The sequence below is a fragment of the Ascaphus truei genome, chromosome 2 (assembly GCF_040206685.1).
Source record: "Ascaphus truei isolate aAscTru1 chromosome 2, aAscTru1.hap1, whole genome shotgun sequence".
NCBI lineage: Eukaryota > Metazoa > Chordata > Amphibia > Anura > Ascaphidae > Ascaphus > Ascaphus truei.
This window is the reverse complement of record NC_134484.1, coordinates 329,778,110-329,796,789: the sequence shown is the minus strand read 5'-3', so window position 1 is coordinate 329,796,789 and position 18,680 is coordinate 329,778,110. Positions and strand designations below refer to the sequence as shown.

General features: G+C 43.3%; 1 protein-coding gene across 3 annotated transcripts in view; it reads left to right on the top strand.

The window, feature by feature from the left end:
- The window catches only part of MATCAP2 (microtubule associated tyrosine carboxypeptidase 2), an 82,968-nt gene that overhangs the window by 35,258 nt on the left and 29,030 nt on the right, over positions 1-18,680 (top strand). Inside the window, exon 1 of one of the 3 annotated variants that reach the window (XM_075586623.1) lies at positions 17,613-17,657. The exons of the other annotated variants lie outside the window; for them this stretch is intronic. The gene's annotated coding sequence lies outside the window, so the exon portion shown is untranslated. Of the gene's footprint in view, positions 1-17,612; positions 17,658-18,680 lie in introns of those variants that run through there. 3 annotated transcript variants of the gene reach the window in all.

The window sequence follows — 18,680 nt, the reverse complement described above, 5'->3', positions numbered from 1 at the left end:
TCATTCACAAGGAAGGAAGGAACCCGCTACAATGCGGTAACTACAGACCAATCTCCCTACTTAATACAGACCTAAAACTCTTTAGCAAGATCCTAGCAAACCGGTTAAACCCTATTCTCCCCAGGCTAATTCATATAGACCAGGTGGGATTTGTGTCAGGAAGACAGGCCTCTGACAACACCCGCAAAATTATTAATATCATCGACCACGTGCATCTCAATAAACTCCAAGCAATGATCCTGAGCCTTGATGCCGAGAAGGCATTTGACCGCATCAAATGGACCTTTCTAGACAAAACCCTGCTAAAATTCGGTTTCTCGGGCCCATTTTTAACGGGGATTCGGGCACTCTACCAGAACCCCACAGCATACCTAAAACTACCAGGTGGGCAAACCAGTCCGATCCATATTCGGAACGGAACCAGACAGGGTTGTCCCCTATCCCCTCTGCTCTTCGCTATCTCAATTGAGCCCCTAGCAGCCCAGGTTAGAGCGGACCCGAACATTTCGGGTATAGCCATAGCAGACACAAACTACAAAATTTCCCTTTTCGCGGATGACGTCATTCTGACCCTAACTAATCCACATATCTCCCTTCCCAACCTGCACAAATTACTAGACCAATTCAGTCAGGCCTCAGACTATAAGATTAACAGGGACAAGTCAGAGGCCCTGAACATTTCTCTTCCCGACAACACATGGAAACTCCTCCAGTCAAACTACAAATATAGATGGAATTCATCCCATATAAAATATCTAGGAATAAAAATCACTAAAATGTATTCCATGCTTTATAAAACCAATTATCCCCCCCTACTCAGTCAAATTAAACGAGATCTTGAGTCTTGGAATACATACCAGATCTCCTGGTTCGGCAGAATTGTCTCCTCCAAAATGAATATCCTCCCCCGCCTCTTATACTATTTCCAAACTCTCCCAATCCCAATCCCACTAGCAGAGCTGAGAAACACACAAAAACAAATTCTGCAGTTTATCTGGAAAAAGAGAAAACCCAGAGTCCCGAAGTCGGTCCTAATGTCAGCAAAGACAAGAGGCGGTCTGGGTGTGCCGGACCTGATCAGATACTACCATGCGGCACAGCTTAGACAAGCAGTGGTCTGGAACAACCCACCGAGCACGGCCTGCTGGCTGCAAATGGAAGCTAATTATGTATCCCCTATTCCCCTCCCAGTACTACTATGGTCACCAGAATATAAAGACAAACAACCCCAGAAATTGGAACTAGGAGCAATGAAATGCACGTGGTCCATCTGGTTCCAAAACAGAGGGAAATATGGCCTAACTTCAGCCCCATCTCAACTCACCCCAATACTTGGGAACCCTGAATTCCCTCCAGGATGTACCCAGGCCCAAATCGGTCTATTTCAAGACCTCCATGTTAACACGGTAGCGGATCTGCTAGAGAATAACGAAGCTCTGTCCTTCCAGGAGCTCAAAAAAAAACTAATGGCCCCAAAATTCCCAATTTTTGCATTCTTACAAGTAAGACACTTCCTCAGAGCTCTGTCCCCATCCTCAAAATTCCCCTCCCTAACCAAATTTGAGTCCCTCTGCCAAGTGAGAGAATACCAAAAAGGGTTAATCACAGCAATATACAGAATAACCGAAAACTCCCTCCCCTCGCCCACACATGCCTATATGCAAAAATGGTGTCTAGACCTGGGCATATCAATCGAACTCGAAGACTGGGAGGACATCTGGGAAGCAGCCCCCAAAACCTCAATTTGCTCGGTAACAAAAGAAAACATATATAAAATACTATTTCATTGGTACCTGACCCCAAGTAGATTGAGCCAGATCTTCCCCGGCACTACGGATGAGTGCTGGAGAGGATGTGGACAAAAGGGAGACATGGCCCACATTTGGTGGTCATGTCCGGGGATCCAGAAGTTTTGGACCAGAGTTCAGAGCTTGCTGGACGAAACTCTGGGTCTGGAGGTCCCGCTGGACCCTCTGACGTACGTGCTGGGCTACCCCACAGAAGAAATTCCAACCCCCACGACCAGACTGATATCTGCCATACTCACAGCAGCACGATGCACAGTTGCTGCATCCTGGAAACAGGTCAAAGCGCCCTCAAGGAGAGCAATAATAAATAGAATAAATGTAACCATGAACATGGAAAAACTAACAGCTATGCTCAATCAAAAAATGCCACAATTTCACAATACCGGGGAGCCCTGGCTCAGCCTTAGAACACACCCCCCAGATTAGACCCAACCACTAGAAATAACCGCCCATCTGAATAACCAACCTAACTTAACAAGAATTCCCCAACCCCCACCCCTCCCCCCCTGCCCCCAAAAACGGTAAACAAGAGAAGAGCACCCCCGAACTACCCTCCTCCCCCCCCCCACCCGCTATCCCCATCCCACCCCCCACCACCCCCCCCTTCCCCCCCCCCTCCCTCCCCATCTTCTGTCGCTCCCAACTATCGCCCCAAACCTGTGTCTCCCCCTCCCCACCTTTTAGTATTACTAAACGAGAAAATGTTTCATTGAGACTACAAATGCTCTATACAATCAATGTTTGCAATGTTGACAATGTTAAAGTGTACACTGATTGTAACCCTTGAATGTGACAATACATGTCTGTTTCAATTGAAAGGAAAATAAAGTGTTAAAAAAAAAAAAAAAAACACAGAGAACCAATATTTAGGCAAAAGCTTGCATTCCCACATCTGCATCTATCATGTGGGGTTCTAAAACCTTCTCTTTTCACACTCAACTTCAATTAAGCCCTTTGAAGTCCAACTTTCCTGAAAAGACAAGATACAATGGAATTTCCTTAAACTGTAGCTTATTAACCCCTGATGATCCAGTGTGTGTGTTATGCAAACACTGATTAACCCAGACATTACAATGGGACAGGGAAACAGGGGAGAATACATTTACAGGTTATAACAAGGGTAAAATCACATTTCTGGGCCTCAGCCCAGTTAACCCCTTGTCTCCCTGGCGAGGTTAGAGGGGGGCCCTTGGGGTGTAACCCCGTTAACCCCGGGCCAAACCCTCCCTACCGTCACAGTGACGTCACAGAGCTGGTTCACCCTCATTGGGCGAACCGCTCACGTGACCCTGCTGTCACGTTTCCAAGACACATTTTTGTTCTCTCCAAGCATAGCTCCTGCTGACGCTCATGTGCACACACAGCATAGACGTTCCCATTGGCCTAATGTAACTCATTGCGCAGTATGAGCGCGCTTACGTCACCATGGACGAGGCCTTAAAGTGAGAGAGGTGTGTGTGTCTTGGTCAGTGAGAGTGTCTGTGGGTCGGGGAGAGAGTGTGTCTGTGAGTCTGTGGGTGGGGGAGAGTGTCGGTGGGTGAGGGAGAGTGTGTGTGTGACTCAGAGAGTGGGTCTGAGTCGGAGAGTGTGTGTTGGGGAGAGTGTGTCTGTGAGTTGGATAGAGACGTAGGCAAGAGATGGGGGGGGGGGGGGGGGGGCGAGGGTTGGGGTTCCCCAGAATCTCAAAATCGAATTCTCGGGTTCCCGAACCAAAAAAAAGTTTGAAAAACGCTGCTTCTGGAGCTATAACTGGCATAGTTCAGCTCCAAATGACCCCTCGTGTCAGTTACAAAGGGGGAAGGCATCAATTATGATTTGAATTTTGCAGGTTCTTTAGTGTTGCCATCACTCAACTTTCCACTCTTATTTGCCACAAAGACCTGCCAATTTTCGCCTGCAAGTAACAGAGAATTTTTTTGATTTGATACGGTTTTATTTATTTAATATTGATTTTTCAGAAAGGGAAGAAAAGCTTCATTGCAATGTGCTGTGAGGTGACTCGTGTTCGCTTTCAAGTGAATCATAATAATGGAAACTGTAAGATATTGTTTTGAATTTGTGTAAATTCATTCTGAACACTGCTTAGAAGTATGCTGAAGCCTTAATCGAAGTGTCCTCCAGGATGCAGGCTATACATATTCCACAAATTCTGTCCGATAGACTTCAACACAGTCACCAAACAAAGGTCAACAAAACAGACTGCACATCAGATCATTTCTTCTATAATCTCTCAGTGCACATAACACGTAAGGATAATAGTCCATATTTTAATACTCTTGTAACAATATATGCCTTTGGCAGTTTTCGTAGCTTACTGAGATCTGAAATACAAAGATAAAGAAAGGCTTTATATATGCACTAAGAACGACAGCAAGTACCTTATCTTTTCACTGCACGTTTTGTTTGGTGTTCTGTCAAGTAAGAAACTTGTAGACGATGAAGTGTCTATTTCAGTGTCTTGCCACTACAGTTGTGCACAGTTGCATTTTAATATAAAAAAAATACTAAATGATCTAAACATGAACAACGTGGAAGAAATGCGTGGAAGAAATGCGTGAAACAAGGGACAAGATGGCATTTTTCAGACAAAGAAGCCGTATGTAAAGGAAATAGTGTATTGTTACACAAATCACTGTATGCTTGCTATGGTGCTGGGAGTTGACTCAATAAAGTCATTAGTATCATAAACAAATAAAAGCCTGGCAAAAAATAGGGTCAGAGGCTTCCGAGCAAGTAGGAACATAGACGGGCAAAGTAATATTTCTATGTTTTTATTTTTCTCCCAAGTGATCTATCACTGTTTTTTTATTTATTTATATTTATATAGTTTATAGTTTGACAAAACCAAGAAAGGAGAAAAATACATGGAAGACTAGGAATTTTGGAAGGATCCCAGCTCAAATTTCAGTTTTTACAGAATTACAAACATGTTCTTGGCAAATAACAATACCACTTGTGAGCACATACACGTCTCAGGCAGGTCTGCAACCCTGCTTTTCACCCTTCTCTTTTAGCTTCGTGGAAAAAGAGAAAATTTGCGCCAAGAAAAGTTTTTTGCCTACTGTTCAAGGTGTGGCTTCAGTCCTTTCCACAGAATGATTCTGCTGCCTGAGTCTTTCAGAGGTTATTCACCAACCTCTGTATATATATGAGTAGAAAAAGGGGGGGAAAAGTCCTCGGGCGCGTCACTCTGCTCCCAGCTCCAGGACGTATGTTACGTGTAAAATAGAAGAGAGAGGGGAGGGCCACAATAAAAAACAACTCAAAGTTATACACACTTCTTTCTTTAGAGTGGGAAGGGAGGGGTGGGAGGGGAAAAACAGGGGAAGAATGATATTACAACACACTGTTTGGGTAGAGACGTCACTGAGGAAGCATTGGCGAAACGCGTCTGACGTTTTTTGGGAGCAGAGTGACGCGCCCGAGGACTTTCCCCCCCCTTTTTCTTCTCTTTTAGCTTCCACTGCAGCCAGGGATTCTGGGAAATTATGTGCAAATGAGCACTCACAGTGTGTCACATTTTGCTTCTTGTCCATTTCAACATGGACCCCATAAGCATGTAGTTACAAACAATGGTAATTTTGTAGTAGTAGAAAAAAAAGTGCTGACCAAAACTAAAATAAATAAATAAAAATAATAAAATAAATCAAATAAAATAAATTTACATGTAAACAACGGTAAAATCCAGATTTCAATAAGGAAATGAAGCACACAACCATGGAAGCCCGTCTCCCAGGAAGTATCCAGTGCTAATTGTAATAATGTCTTAATCCCCATATGGATTTTCTTCTTGATCTGTAAATAAAACGCTGCCTGAACTCAGTCCATGTGAGATCCCTGATTATATAATACAATAAAATCAATCGTTAATTCTCAAAGTGTTTATATATGTAACGGATTTTCTGGACTGGCCTGACCCACCCAATCTCATATTGGCCCCTGTGGTCTAACCAGTCCCCATTACAGTGTGATGTCTGGTGGTGCACCTGTTGGCAACAGGACTCCTGAGTCTCCCGCATGATAGTGTGTGGGGATTGCCAACCCAGACAGGCAGCTGAGGTAGTGTTCTTGAGTCCTACCTATATCCAGTGCAGCGCCTCCACCTCATCAGGAACCCAGCGTCCGCTTGTGGATGGTCCTGGTGAGGAACTCCTCTGTGGTGCAGCCCCCTGCGTAATCACTCCACACTTACACACGAGGGTATCTTTTATCAGAGTCATCTTTATTAGTACGGTGGGCCAGCTGCCCTCCACAATGGGTGAATTTAGCCCTCCATTGTTCACCGTACTTCCCTTTGAAAGGTATTGTCCTCCTAATGTAGGGATTCCCTATCCCCGTAGGGATATCTACTCTGCGCCAGGTCCCTGGTCACAGTCTCATTAGTCCTGCAGCTTATCAACTCTGCACTCCTCCAACTATAAACTACTACCTACTTCCTCTGAACTAACTTTTGATCAGTGCTGTGCCTTATGTATCCTCTGGGGGCTGACACAACTCTGACATCACCAACCAGGGAGTCAGAGCCTGTGACCACTCCCATCCATACATAGGGCACCTCACCAGGGTGTGAGGGCAAACCTCCATGATTACTGCTGGCATGCCCATAACTTACCAGGCCTTACTGTCAGCAGGAGAGATGACTGCAGCCATTTTACAGCATGGTTACATATACAAATAGGTCAAAAGAGAAAAATTGGTTAATCCCATTAATCCCGCTAGTTTAGCTACAGTTATTAAATATTCTATTGTGCTGATTTGTAAAATGTAATAACCTGGCCAATCCTACTATATGTGGATTTATGTCAAGTCAGCATCTTTCCTACCATTATAATGTAAACTAAACGCTTTGCTTTCAAGGGACGTGTATATGGAAGTAGGTTTCCTTCAATGGTAACACAGCGATCTCAAAGTTAAAAAGCTGCTGTCACATGATCAATTATTATTATTAACTACAGAGTCAGTGGTAGATGTTCCATTAGCCCCGGGCGGCAAAATGTTGGGGCGGCAAAAATGTCGGCCCCCATATACATTTGCCGCGCTCTCGGGCCTATCGGTCTTGATGGGAAGTCACTTACATATGCCGGGCACCTCCTTGCTTTCTCCTTTCTGCCGAACCTCCTCCTCCTCCTGATTCACAGCATCAGATGATGCCACGGACGTCACACGGCGTCTCTTTGCCATGGCAACGTGACTCAAATGGCGTAATGACGTCACTTTACAATGGCAACGAGACGCTATGTGACATAACTGGTGACGTCGACGGCGTTATTTGACGCTGTGAATCGGAAGGGGGAGGAGGGCGGCATAAAGGAGGCGCCCGGCTCAGTGCCGTCTTAACGCATGTTCACGCTGGGCAGTTGCCCAGGGGCCCCAGAAGCACGGGGGCCCCATGCTAATCTATGCACAGACCAGAATTTAACACTAATTTCCGATCACCCGCCTCAACATTCAAATCTCCCGCTAACTCGGTAGAAGGATAAAAATGACGACTTGTAGCGGAGAGTTGGCATGTCTGCATTCGCCAGAGAAATGTTGACGTTTTTATTGCTTGCAATGTTATGGAAGCAGAATATTGTAACGGATTCGCGGGAGGCAATTAACGGCTTACATTTTTATTCCTGTGAGTGGTTGTGTAGGCAGGGCCCAGTGCACTGCTTTGCCCGGGGGCCTATAATGCTGTCAAGACGGCCCTGGGCCGGCATATGTAAGTGCCTAAGGGTGGCGGAGTTCGAAATCCGCCGCTGTACAGAGTGAATAATTGTAGCTGGAACCAAATTATAGGCGAGGTACCAATCTACAGTATACCCCTCCATAACAAATGATCACAAAACAAATTATATCTCTTTTGACGTCTAGATCAGTTATGTTTTAAACAGCAATCTCTATCCACCAGAAACAAACACAAATGTTTACTTCCTTTTCACATTTGTAAAGTCGATGTGTTACTTGTTTAGAAAATGCCACTCTTTATAAATGTAAGAAACTTGATTGTATGTGTTTTACCAGCAGTGCGTAAACTGGGGGGCGCAAGACTTTATTGGGGGGTGCGGGCCGCGCGGCGGTTACAGAGGCCCTGCGCTAAGAACGCGAGGCCTCTGTAAATTTACTTACCGGCTTCTTGTCCACGCGTCTCCATGGCAACGTGGCGTCAAATGACGCCCGTTACCATGGAGACGTGACATCAAATGACGCCGCGGGTCATGTGACGTCACATGACTCCGCAGCGTCATCTGACGCATCATTAGAGGCGAGGGGGGGCGCGACCGAGGAGGCAGCAGGTAAGGGGGGCGCGGGCGCAGGCGCAGGGAATTTGTGCACCGCTGTGTTATACAACTACAGACCTTTACCCAATCCTAGTTATACCACTTCTGACCCTGGCACAGTATCTGACCAGAGTAAAGGGAAATATAATGAAAAAGATACATCCCATAATAAAGTAGTGTCCAGGCGACACTACTCACAACTCACATTACAAGCAGCACTCCACGTTGCATTTCTTACTCTGTATATTTATTTATTTTAGTTATAGGATTGAAGTAGGGGGTCTCCGGAGCTGTACATACAAGAAAAACTACTCGTAGCGCTACTCTGATAACGTAATGCGCGAGTGAATAATACAATATGATATGTTGTGTGTACAAATGAATACAATGTGAAAATATTACAAATGTTAATAAGTGATGCACACTTGGTGCAGCACTAAAGTTAAACCTTCCACAGAGGTAAGTCCATAAGTCCAAAAAAGTTCCAAGATTAGTGCGCTAACCAGTGGTGCAATACATAAAACAGAGCAAACAAAGACAAACAAACACAATCACAGTGAATAGGGACAAACAATAAAAAATGGGACGAGACGAAAAGAGCGAAGAACCAATAGTGCAATGTTTCCCAACTCCATTCCTCAGGGAACCCCAACAGGTCAGGTCTTAAGGATATCCCTGCTCCAGCACAGGTGGCTCAGTCAAAATGAGTGAGCCGCTGATTGACCCACCTGTGCTGGAGCAGGGATATCCTTAATACCTGACCTGTTGGGGTTCCCTGAGGACTGGAGTTGGGAAACACTGCAATAGTGTATTATTTTTCAAAAATAAAATATATTGGAATCACTCACAAATTCAATGTTCTTTTAGGCAAGGTATAGGTACAATCTCCAGAATCTCATATTCCTGTATTCCTACTCTGATCACGTGGAACGGGTTCCAGGGCTCAGTCGAGTGGCAGACTAAACTCCCTCTCAATCCCGGTCAGTGTTTCTCTCAGGCTGCGTTTGTTGATCTTGCAGTCTCACAGTCCCGCAGCATCAGTCCGCACAACTTGCGCATGTGTACTGGATGTTTGAGAACTTCCTCCTCTGAACGCACGCTCGAAGATCTTGCATCCCATACTGGTATAGCCATCCGGTTGCACCTGTAACACAGCAATCCTAGGTGAGTGAGACCATTGTATGATTTATATTTTATTTTTTAAACGTATTACACTATTGGTTCTCCTCTCTTTTCTTCTCATCCTATTTTTTATTTTTGTTTGTCCCTATTTGTTGTTATTCTGTTTGTTCGTCTTTGTTTGGTCTGTTTTATGTATTGCACCACTGGTTAGCACACTAATGTTGGAACTTTTTCAGTCTCCAGAGCTGTACTGCGTTCCTGGGACATTCTGTTTTCCGAGATACCGTAAGGGGTGCTGGTATTTCCTTCATGTTTAAATGTCCCCCATCACGCGGGCTAATAGGAAGCCACTAGGGATGACGTAACAGCTTCCTATTGGTCCATAAGACATTTAAAGCCGCCATTATGTTAGCCTCAACAATCCTCTTCAGACCAGCTACCTACAGAGATACCGGCACCCCCTACGGAGGAAGGAATCTCGGGAAGCAGGGGGTCCCCGGAGCTGAAATGAATGTACTTCAGCTTGGAGACCCCCTGCTTCAATCCTATAACTAAAAATAAATAAACAAAGCAAGAAATTCAACCTAGAGCTCTGCTATAAAGAGCAAAATGAGTGTGAAGTGTCTTGATAGCATAAAGAAATGTATATCTCAAACCTTGCCTTTATACTACCATAAATTAATATAGCAGTGCAAAAATTACAATGACAATTTTCCTATTACCTCCATACTGTTTTTCCGTTGCAGTGGACTGATTATTCTTCTTTTTTTTTTGTTTTAAGTAGGAGGGTTTCTTAAAGAAACAAATAAGTAATATAGCCCTTCTTATAATGCAATAGGGTTAGTATTATTATTATTTTTTTATATAAATAGCGTAATTTACTAATTTTGTTTCAAAATAAAGTGTAGTTTTTAAAAAAAAGCATAATGGTTTTTGGAAAACATAAGCATTTACCATTGCCATAGTTTCATTCTTATGGCAGAACATATGAGCAGTCCGAAGTATGCTGACAATTTGAAATACATGCAGTACATATATAATACAGAGAGTAAAGCACTAGGCATGCAGGTGTAGCCCCCCTATGCTGGCTACTCGTGTGTTCAACGACTAACTTTGGACTTTTCTCCTGTAGCTAGGGTGAGAGTGATTTTAGGTTCTGTGGTATAAATGGTCCAGTTACTCTTGAGTTTCAATTCTGGGTTCTGTTCTATGTTCAGCTTTAGTTTTTAGTTAGTAATGTACCTAGCCTATTGAAGGTAAACCAGAAGACAGAAGTATCAAGAGAATTTCTCCTGTGGATCAGTCAAGGCAAGTGGTCAGAAGACTACTAGACAGGGCCGGTGCAATGGTATTGGGTGCCCTAGGCAAACCCTTCTGCCTAGCGCCCCCACTACAATAAACTTTAGAATATTAATATTGTGCATTAGTATGAATAAAAACTCTTCATTTATAATTATAGGTTATTTTACATTAAAAAGGAGAATTACACTTATTTTACATTCTCTGTACTTGGGGGGGTTGGGGGGGCGGGTATAGTTATGTGCCTGGGTGGGGCAGGGTAGCTATATGTCTGGGGGGAGGGGGGGGTAGTTATGTGGGGGAAGCACCTCTGTATATCTGGCACACTGGGAGTTTTGTGGCACTCGGTGCACAGAGAGTTTAGAGGAGTCGGTATCTCCTCCTGCTGCAACACGCTGCCCTGACGACGCAACGTCATGTGATGATGTTAAAGGATGCGCAGGGCTTCTTGTCTGGCCCATGGCGACGTGGCTTGTGACATTGCCTTGTTATACATACTAGCAGGAGGAAATGCCGGCACGTACAAAGATCCCACGCTCGCCCATTGCCCAGCATTCGCAGTTTAAATGTTGTGGTGGTTAATTTAACTATATTAAACTAGTTTACCAACATTAAACTATGATTACTGAAGTTGGCCCAGGGAAGAGTGCGGGGCCTCTGCAAGCATGGAGCTAGGTGCAGACGCTCCGATGGCACTACCTTCAAGCCGGCCCTACTGGCACATTAGGTTCCCTGACTCGGTTGTGGGACAGTATTCCCAGTTGTCCCTCTTGTAGGCCGCCGTGCTGCTACATGGAATGCCCAGTTTTGTGCTCTCACGCATATTTTGCCGCTCTAAGTGACCACCTAGTTGGCCTAGTGGTTAAACCTGCCCTGCTACTAGAGCATTGGAAGGAGTGGACATCAGTGGTCCAGTGAGCAATTGTGGGTCTTGAGATATTTCCATTGTCCTACATGGGACTGTGACTCTAACTAGGAGGCCAACCCAGAGGGCTGAGACAGGATATGGGAACTGACCACAGACCTAGGGTGCAGCAGCTATTTAAAGGCCAGGAGCAGGTAAAGCTGATTACATCCTCCATCTTAGTTGAGAGCAGAACCAAGCCACATCAGCCATCTTGTCTGAGGGTGAAATCATCTCAAATGTCATCCATCTTGGTAGAGGCAAGGAGCTCAGGGATCTGTTAGTGTAGAAAAGGGACGTCTGCTATGGCACGGCCTTGCAGGTACGGCACGGCTCACCCCCCTGTCCCAAGAGACTGTAACTACTTTACCATGTCACTTGACATAATACCTCAATACTAGCTGACCGCTATGAAGTGACCATCGTGACATACACGTGCAGGCCAGAGGGGTCTTCACAGGTATAGTTCAGGCTAATGGAATCCCAGCATTGAAGTGCATTGTATATGGCTAATCAAATAAGCTAAATATAGTTGTCTGCTGCACTCCTCCATTAGATAACAGGAGTTTCTGGGACTTTTTAGATGTTTTTATTTGACAGAAAAAAAAGAAAGCACAATGTTTTAGTGAGAAATTTTGTGATTTCTTTTTCTCTATCAAATAAAAAATGTCACAGAGACTCCAGTGATCCTTGAGTGTGATAAACTATAGTTAGATTATGCATAAGGATAAAAAGGATTTTCTTCGCCTTTTACACTGGCGACACACTTTATTCGAGCTCGGCTAGTCCCACGAATTCGGGTATACCCGGGTGTATTGAGGTTTGTGACTGTTTTCTGCCCGAGTGCATTGAGTTATTTTCCGGCAGGGATTGAAGCATTTTATTCCCGTTGGCTGCAATACTGCACACTACATATATATATACTGCATTACAATTCATGAAATTATGCCATCTGGTAGACACTCGAAGCATTGCAGCCTATTAAATCCTAATCATTATCATTTAACAGATCAGCCGCCCATCAGCCAGGCATGAACCCAGGCTGGGAAGGCAAATGCAACGGGGCTTGTCAGAGGTGAGGAGCGGCGCATTCCAGGTATCTGCCAGGTACATACCGGGTATTTGCTCGAATAAAGTGTGTCGGTGCAGTAAGCACCAGCAGTGGATCGCCAACTTAAGGAGCTGTGCACTTTGCTGCCACCATCCCATCTTGTAACTGGGTAATAAATGAATGATAATAACAATCTGTGTATCCTGAAATTACCGGGGATCTCACAAATGTGTAGGTAATGTCCTAAATTGGTCAGGACAACAATATGTACCAACTCTGGAGAATGCTTGCCTTGCTCTTCTAATTCAGTTTAGCTGTATTTAAAATCAGAGACAGAACATAAAACACAGACAGAGCTCAGTTTTTAGCACATCCAGTGAAACTCATACACGGTACAGTGCCTAAATATATATGTATAAATATCAAGTAAAATGGTCTTTTAGTTTAACATTTTTGGCCAAAATTGTTGTAAGCCCCTGAGCCAACTGCACGGCAGACCACAATTCAGGGGTCCCTAACGCTTGATATTTATACATATATATTTAGGCACTGTACCGTGTATATGTTTCACTGGATTTGCTAAAAACTGAGCTCTGTCTGTGTTTTATGTTCTGTGTCTGATTTTAAATATATATTGCCATGCTCAGTAGCACTCCTCTGTGACACTCATATGCTTATATATATGTTGTGGTTATTTTGGGGGTTCAATAGGAGCTTGTTAGGTGTCCAGTATGTTTTACAATTGTTGTTCAGCTAGTCTTGGCTGATTGGAGGGTGGCAACCTCCTACCTAATTGTAGCTCACCCCCTCCCACATTTAAATGGTTAAGGGCTCACTCCATAGCATCTTCCACTCAGGGGAACTTGCTGGCTTGCAGTATGGTTGTGACAACTCTAATACAGAGTGCTTTTCCTGGTAATGTACAGGTTATTAAAAGCTTCAATCAGACTTAGAACTTTGCAACTAATATTGACAGATTTACTATAAATCATTCTTCCTGTTACTACACAGGTTATTAAGAATTTATATTGGCGTTAGGGACCCCTGAATTGTGGTCTGCCGTGCAGTTGGCTCAGGGGCTTACAACAATTTTGGCCAAAAATGTTAAACTAAAAGACCATTTTACTTGATATTTATACATATATATTTAGGCACTGTACCGTGTATGAGTTTCACTGGATGTGCTAAAAACTGAGCTCTGTCTGTGTTTTATGTTCTGTCTCTGATTTTAAATATATATTGCCATGCTCAGTAGCACTCCTCTGTGACACTCATATGCTTATATATATGTTGTGGTTATTTTGGGGGTTCAATAGGAGCTTGTTAGGTGTCCAGTATGTTTTTCAGTTTAGCTGTAGGCAGGTGTTGTCTGAAGTTGGACAAAGCAATGAGAGAGAATAAAGTCGGGTCAGCGGGTCAGCTATCTGAGCACATTTTTGTGCTCCATTGTAACCCCTTTTAAAGCGGCGTGGATTTGTGCCACACTAGAGGTTGGACAAAAGACGTATTGCCCAAAATATCACTATTTTATACAGCATGTAATATTTTTTCCGAGATATAATAAAACAGTTTTTTTAGTGGATCAAAGGAGCGTGGAAGATTCTTTAGGAATGAACAGCTTTTTTTAATGGCTATTTTAACCTCCAGTGCTGAAGGGGGCCTGCATTGCCTTGTAGAACAAGCTCCACTAACACTCATGAGGTTAACTGGATAGTTATACAACGGCTTCTCCTCTTTGGACTTTGGTTACAGTGTTAACTTCAAATCCAAACACTTCGTCAAGTAAATCAAATACCTTCCAAATAATGGAGTTCTTTTGTGAATGCTTCCAAGCAATATAAAGGCCAAAGTGCGTTTACATATGCATGACTAGTGTGTGACTTTAGCAACTTGTGTTTGCTTTTTTTTGTCTCACAGTTCTTCTTTAATGGTGCATTGTTCTGTGAAATGGTTGATAGTTTAGGGATATATTGTCAAAATGTTTCACCACAATACCACATAAGTGATACTATAGCAAAATGTAGTTCTAAAATAGTTGTGGATTGGTTGTAACTTTCATTTTAAGTTCCCATTTTAAATGCTTCTAACATTTGACTTACAGGCTGAGACAGGGCCCAATTATTACAATATATTTATTTTTGCTACATATGAAACAATTGGTTTGCCAAGTCCAGGAGGATGAGCCTGGTAAAGAAAAAAACCTGTAACCATTTTTTGTTTTGCTATATACAAAATATATATGTACACGTTAGTGATATCTAACTAAATTGTTGTAAACCATTTAACTTGTTAAAATAAGATTGTCTGAATTGCCTTTTCAAAACGGCACCTTTCTAACTTAAACAATAAAAAAAAGATGTAAAAGACAATTCTCATTCTTCCCCATAATTACTAAGCAGTCTTGTGTCATTAGACACCATGGACTTGAATGGGCTGTAAGGTGTGTTCCAGTGCCAGAAGCTGACTAAAGGCAGAAGACTGCTTAGTATACAGTATATGTCTCTCTGTCCTTCGCTGATTTCCTATGCCTGATACATTATCAAGCTACTAACCACAAGCTCTGTGTGTGTATTGTAGGTGAGTTATGTGAGTGTGTCCGTATTTATAGAGGGATGGGTCTGTGTATGTAGTAAAGGTGTGTTTGTCTTTGAGGAGGTGTGTGATGTGGGACAGAGTTATTTATCAAAGTCTCCCGGCTGAAAAACTGGAACAATAGAAATAATAGTACACCACATTTATAATAGGAAAAAGAATACATAATTGCAATCGGATTTCGTCTGTAATAAATCTAGCGCTGTTTATTTGCACTTGGATTGCGACTGGAAGATTAGGACAAACAGCCCCCAGTGTTTTCCATCTTTTGTTCCTATCCAAAAAAGTTACAATTTACCAAACTTAAGGTTTTTAAATTTGATCATTAAACTTACACAATATATCTTATGATTCAAAGTTTGGTTATTATTGGTTTATTTTCCAGTTTGAGTCCTTGAGTATAGCTTTTTCTTTTTGTTTGCACATATTTGAGATCTCACTGTGATTATACCTGTGTGGGGGTGTGGCTTAGATGCTGTGCTGATTGTGATTTATATATATTTATTTGATGACGCATAGCATCTTCAGTGTGAAATGATGAAGTTACTGGTGACTTACCTTGGTAAAAGAATACAGTCAGTAGTCAATGTGTGGTGATGCTACAGGGAGTACCATTATTGTTTTTTTCCCATTAGGGTGTGCACTCTCTCTGGTGTTTTTCTTCTAATGTTTTTTTTTAAATATAAAAAAAAAAAGATATATTTATGCCAACCCAACACGGGTACCCAACAATGTTAAGCTAACTAGACTGATTGATGGGTATACTAGTAGAGGGTAGAGACAGGTCAAATGGTGGTATCTTTAACCCAAACTTGTATACTAAGATGTATATACTCAACACACAGGAAACCTAATGATGTTAACCCAAGTGGAACTGATTGACTGGTGTGCAAGAGTAGAGACAGAAGATCCGATGGTGTTATCTCTCTGCTCACCTATGTTAATGAATATATTTTAGGAAAATATAGACACACAAGCACTGGAGTAATTCTTCAGCTGGTTTTACTATATAGTAGATGCGAGCTATACCCAGGGAGTATACACACAGGACTTAACAAAGGAATTGCAAAACGATATATTCTGCCTCTTACAGGGGCGTTGCTTACATTTGATAACATTGGATTGGATAAAGTAATACATCTATGACGTATGCTAGTGTCTGATAGGAGGATAGAATCTGCATCTTGTCATAGGAATAGTGATGTGTGCAAATATGTGTTATTGTTGTATTTGATTGGCTAAAGCAGGAGGTAAGTGAAGGTCATCTGCAGAAAAACTGTGTACAACACTTTTGATGCCAAGTCCAGGTGCAAAAACGAAAGTAACGTCCAGGAATAAAATAATAAACAAAATAACTGCAAAGTGGAGATTTTTAAAGGGACAGTCACACAAATCCATACACATATACATATATATATATATATATATATATATATATATATATATATATATATATATATATATACATACACACACACACACACACACACACACATATACATACATACATACATACAGCAGAGACTGCGACTATTCTAACACAAACCAGTGGCAATCGCCAAAAAAACCCAGGTAAATGCTGATACATGCCTTAAACTTGCCATAAACTAGACCCAGCATTTCTGCATTGATTAATGGCCCATCAGATTAACAGCGGGGGTCCCTGGCAGTTCCATTCAAACTGAATGGGACTGCCAGGGGCCCCTGCTGTGTTAATCCTATGGGTCATTAGTCGATGCAGAAATGCCTTAAACTTGCCTTAAACTAGCCAGGTTACACCCAGCACATACCCAGAATGTAACCGGGCTAGTTTAAGGCAAGCTTTAGAATACTCGTGGTCTCGTCTGTACACACTCACCCACATACCGTATTTCCTTGATTTTAAGGTGCCATCTCGACTGTAAGACATTGATTTAATTACAATTTTCAGGGGAAAAAAGAAAACACTATATTAGTTCCTGACCGTGCCCAGGTCCCAGGACAGCTGCTACACCTTCTGCAACCTCTCTTTCTCCGCCGTGAGCTCCAGCACCTTGTGCTGCGTCTCCATGTTGTGGATCTTGGCCTTTTCCTGGTTCTTCCGCATCGCGATGTTGTTGCGCTCCCTCCGTACCTTGTACTCGCCGCTCTGCTTATCCAGCGACTTCTTCCAATGCTTGGTTCAGCTCCGGGGGATCCATTGTCTCAAATTAGATCACAGTAATTCATCAAAAGCATTTATCCCAAAGCCAGAAAAATACAAAAGTTTCTTGAGGATCATCACTTAAAATCACTGTTTCCCAGAAAACCACATACACATCAGCTGAAATAAAACACCACTCTATAATTGTCAGTGATCGAAGTGTGATGGTACAAGCGATTATAGGCTAAGCTGGTAAATTCCGGGCATTATTGAAATCCCTGCTCTCTGAAAATTCCGGGCATTATCCAATCAGTAATGGCCCGGAATTTTTGGCACCCTGCAAAGTTTTTCAGCCAATCAGCTTTCAGTTCTCATCCACACAGAGTGAGATCAGCTCTCAGGCAGGGGAGGTGATTGGACAGGAGGCAGCAGCAAGGCACTGACTCCTCCCCCACCCTGCCTGCGGAGAGCTCTGCACAGGAGAGTGAGGGGAAAGGTTTGTGTGTCTGTGTGTGTATTGTGTGTGTAAAGGGGGCCAGCAGAGTCTGTTTTATTGGTGTGTGTGTGTGTGTGTCTGCAGTGTATGGGTTTACAGGGGACTGTAGTTGGTATAGAGAGGGGGCTTCTGGTGTGGGTTTTGTGGATGTAGAGCTGGCAGAGTCTGTTGGTTTGTGTGTCTGCAATGTGTGTTTTGTGGGTGCAGAGGGGGGGGCTGTTGTGTGTGCTTTGTGGGTGCAGAGGGGGGGCTGCAGTGTGTCTTCAGTGTGTGTTTTGTGGGTGGAGGAGGGTTGCAGAGTGTTGTTTGTGTGTGTGTGTGTGTGTGTGTGTGTGTGTGTGTGTTTACAGGGGGCTGCAGTGGATGTAGAGGGGGGCTGCAGATGTGTGTTTTGTGGATGTAGAGGGGGCAGCAGTCTGTATTGTTGGTTTGTGTGTGTCTGCATTGTGTTTTGTGAGTGTAGAGGGGGCTGCAGTTTGTGTGTCTGTGTGTGGGTGTACAGAGTGGAGGAGGGCTGCAGAGTGTGTTTTGGTGTGTGTGTGTGTCTGCAGTTTTGTGGGTTTACAGGGGGCTACAGTGTGTGTTTGTGGGTGTAGAGGGGGGCTGGTGTGTGTGTGTGTTTAGTGAGTGTAGAGGGTGGAGGAGGGCTGCAGTGTGTTTGTGTGTATAGAGGGGGGGCGGGTGCAGTGTGTGTATAGAGGAGGGGCTGTGTGTATGTACAATTTCCTTTTAATAAACTTGCAGTAAAAGCAAAAGAATGTAGACAATCATGCTGACAAAAATTAATATGACTACAAAAGTCAGGGGAGTGATGAAAAAGTGCCATGTAATAAATAAAATCATATGCTCCTGAAGAAGCTGTCAATCCGCACAGCGAAACACGTTGAGTGGGGCTCATCGTAGATCCGGAGAGAAGAGAGAGAATCCAATGTCAGCGGGACCTATAGGGGCGAATCAGCGCTAACCGGAAGTGATGCCAGGCAACGACGACGGATGCAGAGGGAATCGAAGGCGTTTGGTATA